Source organism: Arachis ipaensis, chromosome B1 (assembly GCF_059453495.1).
Source record: "Arachis ipaensis isolate K30076 ecotype BB chromosome B1, ASM5945349v1, whole genome shotgun sequence".
NCBI lineage: Eukaryota > Viridiplantae > Streptophyta > Magnoliopsida > Fabales > Fabaceae > Arachis > Arachis ipaensis.
Genome location: NC_142436.1, coordinates 25,820,783 through 25,827,892, shown reverse-complemented (window position 1 = coordinate 25,827,892; position 7,110 = coordinate 25,820,783). Strand labels below are relative to the sequence as shown.

The window sequence follows — 7,110 nt, the reverse complement described above, 5'->3', positions numbered from 1 at the left end:
ATTGGTTTCGTTCTTCATCCTAGGGATTAGTGATTATTGGAAAATAACTCTAATTCTACTTGAATTCTATTTGAGTCTTGGAAAAGTTATATTATTAGAATTACAGCTTGAAACCAACTCCTTATAACTTCTAATTATCTGGACTTAATGTGGTACGTGACATATAACTGCATTCTGCTTTGGGATTCTTAGGGTTGTGTGGCTTATAAATCGGAAATTGGACTAACCTTCTGATATAACTGAGTGATCAAGGGATTGACGGTTGGTTATATTAGAGGATATTGGATTACCTAGGAATAGGAATTTAATGACCTGGGATTTGCTATAAACATAATCATTGCATGATCAAGGTAGTTGACATTGCATATTAATCTAGACATTTAAATATCTCTAAAGCCTTAACTCCATTCTCATGCCGTTTTTTCAACCGTTCATTATTTGCTTTCTTACTTTATTGTCGTCTATGCTATTTGATCTTCAAAACTCCGATTTCAATTTGTCTAACTAGAATAGCTAGTCAACCATTGCTTTCTTAGTCCATTAATTCTCGTGGGATCGATACTCACTCACCTGAGTTTATTACTTGGTATGACCCGGTGCACTTACCAGTAAGTTGTGAATAGAAATTTTGCACCATATCCCAGGGGCATGGCAGAAAGGCGACATCTAAAAAGATGTGTTGGGTTGGCAGTTGAACTGGCAAGTGATATCATAGCCAATAAGACAGGCATTCATCATACTGAGACAGGCATTCATCTAGGATTGCCTTTGACTCTCTGGAACCTTATATCTTATCTATTGGACATTGTTACCATACTGAGAACTCCCGATTCTCATACAATATGTTGTTGTTGTTGTTTTTCAGATGTAGGTCACAACCCACCTCAATGAGTTTGCGAACGTGGTGACAAAGTGAAAGATGGTTCAGCTTTTGTTTTGATTTACTTTTGTAGTCTCTCACTTTTTGTATATTTTGTTGCCTTAGCGGCTTGTATTTCAGAACTTTTGAGAGATGGGACATGGCTGTTTTTAAATTAAAACTCTGACGTATCTTTTGTTTAACTAGCCGGTCTAAACTCCGTGGGCTGTGATTAGTTCTCTTTTGGTTATTATATATATATAACTTGCTTATTGTTTATCTATTACCTTGTATCTTGGAGCTTTGCAGGTGTTATGTATTTTGTTTACATTTCGTGCTTTTCGGGCTTTTGGTTACCGTGTGACCGCTTCACGCTTTTATCCATCTTTGGTCTTATATTCCTTTCATCGGGCTTTTAGTTATATATATATATATATATATATATATATATATATATAGTTTGAGCTTTAGAACTGTTGTGACGCTTGGTCATCCTTTTCTTTACGGCTAGAGGTAAGGCTTAGGGTGATATGGTGTTACATTTAATGGTATCAAAGTGATTCGTTCTTGTGAGTTTGATGGACCGATTGTGCTTCATTGCATACTCTGGGTCATTTTTTGTTCGTGCTGTTTAGGATATCTGCTTGATATACATAGCATACTAATGCGTGAGCATCTTGTCTATCTTTTCCTAGTGAATTTGCATCTAAATTGTTGAATTTAATTAAGAATTAATTATATTTTAGCCACTATGGATGCTATTTTGAGTTTTGTACAATACTGTTTATTTTAGGTAGCATTTGGCGGAATTTGATGGAGTTTTTGCAGGGAAAGAGAAGAAGCCAAGGAGATGACCAGCGAATACCGACGATGACGTATGGCTCACGCGACCGCGCGGAATGGAGAAAATCGCAATGACGCGATCGCGTGCCTGACGCGAACGAGTGGACTGGAATCTGCACAAATGACGCGAACGCGTGGACGACGCGGACGCGTCACATGCGCCTCGTGCAAAAAATGCAGAAAAACGTTGGGGGCGATTTCTGGGCTGTTTTAACTCAATTTTCAGCCCAAAAAACACAGATTAAAAGCTGCAGAATGGACAGAACAAGTGGTCCCCACCCATCAACTGAAGATCTGTTAATTAATTCAAATTTAAATTCAAATCTTAAATTAGGAAAAGATATTATTTTAAGTTTAAATATTAGATTTTAAATTTATTAGGATTAGTTATAAAAAGGGATCTGATGCCATCAGATTGAAACTCGGTACATTTGGACCTGAATTCTTATTTTCTCTTTTCCATGAGCAACTAAACCCCCACTGTTAAGGTTAGGAGCTCTGTCTATTTCTATGGATTGATTTTATTGCTTTTACTATTTTAATTTATGTATGGATTTATATTTAAGAATTATTTTCGCTCTTTATTTTATGAATTTGGGTGGAACGGAAGTATGACCCTCTTTTTATTTGAGTTCTTGTAAAATTTGGAAAAGCTCTTTACCTGAACAACAGCTTGAAAACTATTTCTCCTAAATTTTAATTATCTGAATTTAATAGGATACGTGACATATAATCCTTTTACCTCTTGGATAATTAGAGTTTTTGTGGCATATAAACTAGAAATTGATTATCACCCTCTAATTGGAATTAATTGACCAAGATATTGGCAGTTAATGAATTTTAGGGGAGACTAGGAAGGTCTAAGGAATTAGGGTATAGTCACATACAGTTTGCCATAAATTAAATCCTGCATAATTAAATTAGTTAGTAAGAAAATTTAATCCGGAAAAATAGATAACTCTGAAACCTTAACTATCTTCTCCATATATTATTCCCATCTTAATTACTTGCCTTTCTTCAATATTTTTGATATTGTTTAATGTCTTTTATATTGCATCTCAACACTATTTTTTGTCTGTCTAACTAATCCTATCAAACGCTATTGTTGCTTAATCCATCAATCCTCGTGGGATCGACCCTTACTCACGTAAGGTATTACTTGGTACGACCCGGTGCACTTGTCGGTTACTAAGTGTGGTTGTAAAATACCGCACCAAGTTTTTGGCGCCGTTGTCAGGGATTGATAGTGATTAACAACTATTAGTTGTTTGATTTCTTAGATTAGATTTTTTTATTTTTTTTATTATTAATTTTTATTCTGCAAGTTTTTTTTACGTTACTTTTTTTTCTTTTTTTTTCCTTTACGTTAATTCTTTTTTTTTTCTTTTCTTTTTCGTTTATCCCCTTCCCTTTTTTTTTACCGTAACCTTTTTTTTATTTTACTTTTATTATTTGAAAAAAAATAATAATAAAAAAAATAATTAAATTTTTTTTTTATAATAGCACTAATATTTTTCTTTACTTTCTGAAATTAAGTTTGGTGTCACTCAGTTAATTTTATTTTAATTTTTCTATTTATTTTTCTTTTAAATTTTCGAATTTTTTTAGTTATTTATTTAGTATTTTTATTTTATTATTTTACACAGGTTACCTCACAGGGACTTCTCTGCACTCTGACGTAGAGAGTCCCATTTTTTTCTTGTTTTCTGCTTGTGTATGCGCAGAAATAGAGACAAAGAACATCTCTTAGACTTTGATCCTGAACCTGAAAGAACTTTCAGGCGGCGTTTACAACAAGCAAGACTTAGCAAGGCTGCAGAGTCTACTATGGCAAATAATAATGCTAATGCCAATGTGGTAAATCCGAATGGGGATGATCAACAGAGGAGAGTGCTTGGCTCTTATTCTGCCCCTACTGCAGATTTTTATGGAAAAAGTATTGTGGTGCCTCCTATAAATGCAAACAACTTTGAGTTGAAGCCACAATTGGTCACCTTAGTGCAACAAAATTGCCTGTATCATGGACTTCCTCATGAAGATCCAAATCAGTTCATATATGATTTTCTGCAGATATGTGATACTGTGAAGACAAATGGAGTGAATCCAGAGGTGTACAGACTCATGCTTTTCTCGTTTTCTCTGAGGGATAAAGCAAAACTATGGCTAGATTCCCAACCAAAGGAGAGTTTGAATACTTGGGAAAAGGTCGTTACTGAATTTCTCACTAAATTTTTCCCACCAAAGAAGCTGACTAAGCTTAGGTTGGAGGTTCAGACTTTCAGACAGAAGGAGGGTGAAACTCTTTATGAAGCTTGGGAAAGATACAAGCTACTGACTAGGCAATGCCCTCCTGACATGTTCTCCAAGTGGACCCAACTAGATATCTTTTATGAAGGCTTAGGAGAGATGTCAAAGATGAGCTTAGATACCTCTGCAGGCAGTTCATTGCACAAGAAGAAGACACCAGAGGAGACTATTGAGCTGATTGAATTAGTTGCAAGCAACCAATATCTCTACTCATCTAACAGGAATCCTGTGAACTCTGAAACCTCTCAAAAGAGATGTGTGTTGGAAGTAGAAGCTGTTAATACTCTTCTTGCTCAGAACAAGCTGATGTCTCAGCAAATAAATCTACTTACTCAACAGATGGGTGGCATGCAAGTCTCAGCTATCAACACCCAAAATCCACCACAGGAAGTCTCCTATGACATGGCAGGTAACTTTATGCAAAATGATAATTATGATTATGCTCAACCTTCTTCTGAACAGGTGAATTACATGGGGAGTGGTCCTAGAAATCCCAACAATGATCCATATTCTAAGACATACAACCAGGGATGGAGGAATCACCCAAATTTTGGATGGAGGGACTAACCTCAGAGACCTCAGAACGTTAACAATAGTTCTCAGGGCGGTTTCCAGCAGAACAATGATTTGGAAGCAATATTGACAGGTTTTAGACAGGAAACCAGAGCATCCATCAAGAACCTGGAAATTCAAATGGGTCAATTAGCCACAAAGGTCAATGAAATTGATCAGAGGACCATTAATAGCCTTCCTGGTAACACAATTCCAAATCCAAGAGAGGAATGCAAGGCTATCACCAAAATAAGTGAACAAGTGGCAAGTGCGGAAGCACAATTTATGCAGGAAACCAAGGCCTCCATTAGAAACTTAGAGGTGCTAGTGGGCCAACTGAGCAAGCAAATACTTGAGAGGTCTGCAAGTACAGTTCAAGGTGATACAGTGGTGAACCCAGGAGAAGATTGCAAGGGTATTCAATTAAGAAGTGGTAAAGTAGCTGGCTCTGAGACCAAGGCCAATGAAGAGCTAGTTGAAAAGGAAGCTCCAGAGGAGAAGAAGGAAGAAGTAGAACACGCCCCTCCAAAGCGTGCAGACAACCCATTCCCAGACTCTCTTGACACTTATCCTACTTTGCCAAAGGCTCCTGAATACAAGCCTAAAATGCCATATCCTTAGAGACTTCAAAAGGAGACCAAGGACAAACAGTTCTCAAAGTTCTTGGAAATCTTCAGAAAGTTACAAATCAATATTCCTTTTGCTGAGGTTTTGGAGCAAATGCCTATCTATGTCAAGTTCATGAAGGAGTTGTTGTCAAAGAAAAAGTGTTTAAAGGGAGATGAAACAGTAGTCCTGACTAAGGAATGTAGTGCTGTAATTCAGAATAACTTGCCAAGAAAGATGCCAGATCTAGGGAGCTTTCAAATTCCATGCACTATTGGGAGCACAACCTTTGAGAAAGCGTTATGTGATCTGGGAGCAAGCATCAATTTAATGCCCTTATTTGTGATGAAGAAGCTGCAGATCCAAGAGGCACAACCCACAAAGATAGCATTACAGATGGCAGACAAATCCATGAAGCCAGCATATGGATTAGTGGAGAATATCTTGGTCAAAGTGGGTAAGTTCTTCCTCCCAGCAGACTTTGTGATTCTTGACACAGGGGAGGATGAGAATGCCTCTATAATTCTAGGAAGACCATTTCTAGCCACTGGAAGAGCTCTGATTGATGTAGAAGTGGGTGAATTAGTGCTTAGAGTGTATAATGAGCAACTGGTCTTTCATGTCTTCAAAGATGTACATTCAACAGGTGAAGAAGAGAGGTGCATGCAGGCTGAGCTTATTGATCCAAACCTTCAAGAACCCCCTGATGATGCACAACAGAATTTGTAACTCAAACCTCCTGTGGTGACAACCGATAAAATTCCGCCTGACATCAAACCTAAGTTTGGTGTTGAAATTGCATCATCCACCAAGGAGGAAGTCCCCAAAAAGAAAAAAATACCCAGAGGATGGAGAAACAAAAAGATCCCCACTGAAGGTTTCTCCCCAGGAATGAAGGTGGTGTTGACCAGCAATCCAGCATGGGTTTATACAGTAATCAAAATCCTCTCTCTGGAGTATATTGAGCTACGTTATGGAGACACAGGAAAGAAGTTCAAATTAAGGGGTGAAGAGCTGAGCCCCTATGATCCTCCTCCTTAGAGGAGCTGACTGTCAAGCTAGTGACGATAAAGAAGCGCTTGTCGGGAGACAACCCGATAAATTCGTACCCTTCACCATTTTTTGTAGTAGTTTTTCTTAGTTATTTTGTTTTTATTAAGTTCTTACTAATTCTCTGATCATGCAGCTATGTTCTTCCAGGAACCGACCACCTCAAGCTAAAAAAAAAAAAAAGCACCCGACGCGCTAGCATTGCTGACGCGAACGCGTCATCTAGGGGTGCGAGAAAAAATAAAAAGTTACAGAGAGTTGCGTGGGAGTGGCGCCAGAATGGAGCCTTTCGCACAAACGATCCCACGCGATCGCGTACCTCACGCGTTCACGTCGTTTGTGATTTTCGTCATTCACGCGGTCGCGTAACCGACGCGATCGCGTGACCTACAAATTCGACGTAACAAAATGTTTTGGGCAGAGAGTTGTGCCAGCTTGGGGCAAGAAGTGTGCTAAATGCACAAATTTGGTCACGCGGACGCGTGATTGACGCGTTCGTGTCAGTTACATATATGGCCATCCACGCGATCGCATGCCTGACGCTAACGCGTCATTATGAAGAATGCGCGACGCACGCGATCGCGTCATTGATGCGAACGCGTCGCTTGCGCCGCACTAATTCCACCTAGTTTTCTTTCCCTCTCTCTCCCAATCTTAATTTTCTCTTATTCTTTTATCCTCTTCTTTTTCTTTCTTTCATAATAAATTATCTTTTTCTATTTTCAGTTCTTCTTTGCTTGAGGACAAGCAAACTTTTAAGTTTGGTGTTGACGCTTCGCTTAGAAGTTTTCTGTTTATTCCTATGACACCAAAAGGGAGGCAAATCATCTTCACTGAGGAGCACAACCTAAAGAATAAACGACTGCTAGGATAACTAAGGTGGTTGAGTTCCT

The 7,110-nt window shown here is 38.4% G+C and overlaps 1 non-coding gene across 1 annotated transcript; it reads right to left on the bottom strand.

Annotated features, from left to right (window-relative positions):
* Positions 1-3,955: 3,955 nt before the first annotated feature.
* On the bottom strand, positions 3,956-4,059 carry LOC148576010 (small nucleolar RNA R71). The gene has a single exon (XR_015903641.1). It is a non-coding gene; the product is annotated as a small nucleolar RNA R71 (small nucleolar RNA).
* Positions 4,060-7,110: the final 3,051 nt, after the last annotated feature.